This window comes from Carlito syrichta, unplaced genomic scaffold (genome assembly GCF_000164805.1).
Source record: "Carlito syrichta isolate Samal-C Ts95f unplaced genomic scaffold, Tarsius_syrichta-2.0.1 Scaffold130595, whole genome shotgun sequence".
NCBI lineage: Eukaryota > Metazoa > Chordata > Mammalia > Primates > Tarsiidae > Carlito > Carlito syrichta.
This window is the reverse complement of record NW_007074691.1, coordinates 9,977-11,404: the sequence shown is the minus strand read 5'-3', so window position 1 is coordinate 11,404 and position 1,428 is coordinate 9,977.

Sequence of the window (1,428 nt, the reverse complement as noted above, 5' to 3'; positions counted from 1 at the left end):
TTCTCTCAGGAATAATGGTCCCATGCTTCCTGTTGTCTAATGTCTGGAAACCATTGTTTCATATATTTTATATGGTTCATCAGTAGTTTAAAGCAGGAGAATAAATCTAGCCCCTGTTACTTTATCATGATTAGAAACATAAGACTCCAAATGCCCTCTCCCCCTTTTTTGAGTTGGGGGTCTCACCGTCTCGCAGGTTGGAGTGCAGAAGCATGATCAGGGCTCAAAGCAGCCTTGACCTCCTGGGCTCAGGCGATTCTTCTGCCTCAGCCTCCTAAGTAGCTGGGTTTACAGGTATGAGCCACCACACCTGACTTTTTTTTTTTTTTTTTTTAAAAAATCTTTGCCGGGCTCGGTGGGTCAGGCTATAATCCCGCGCCTTTGGGAGGCTGAGGTGAGTGGATTGCCTGAGCCCTTGGCTTTGAGATCCGCCTGGGCAGGCGAGACCTCATCTCTACAATAAATCAAAAAAATTAGCCGGGCGTGGTAGCATGCGCCTGTAGTTCCAGTTACTTGGAAGCCTGAGGCGGAAGGATCACTGGAGCCCAGCAGGTCGAGGCTGCGGTGGCCGGGAGCGGCCACTGCACTCCAGTCTGGGCGACAGAGTGAGACTCCGACTCAAAAAAAAAAAAAATCTTATTTTACTTCAGATTCAAGGGGTACATGTACAGGTTTGTTACATACGTATATTGTGTGATGGTAAAGTTTGGACTTCTAATGAGCTCACTTCCCAGGTAGTGAGCATGGTACCTTTTCAACCCTTATCCCTTTTCAACCCTTATCCCTTCCTTCCTCCTTCTCCCCTTTAGGAGTCCCCAGCATCTGTTGTTTCCAACCCTCTGCCCATGTGTACCCAGTGTTTAACTCCCACTTACAAGTGAGAACATGTTTTATTCAGTTTTCTGTTTCTGTGATAAATTTGCTTAGAATGATGGCTTCTAGCTCCATCCATGTTGCTGCAAAGGACATGATTTCATTCTTTTTTATGGCTGTGTAGTATTTTATGGTGTATATGTACCACATTATTATTATCTAGTCCACCATTGATGGGCACCTAAGTTGGATCCATGTTTTTGCTATTGTAAATAGTGTTGCAATAAACATACAAGTGCAGGTGTCTTTTTGGTAGGACGATTTATGCTCATTTGGGTATATACCCAATAATGAGATTGCTGGATTGAATGGTAAATCTATTTTTAGTACTTTGAGAAATCTCCCAACTGCTTTCCACAGAAGTTGAACTAGCTTACATTTCCACCAACAATGTATGAGCATTCCCTTTTCTCCACAATCTTGCCAACATCTGTTTTTTTTTTAATTTTTAATTTTTATTTATTTTATTTAATTTTTTTTGAGTTGGGAGTCTCACTCTGTCGCCCAGACTGGAGTGCAGTGGCCGCTCCCGGACACCACAGCCTCGATCTGCTG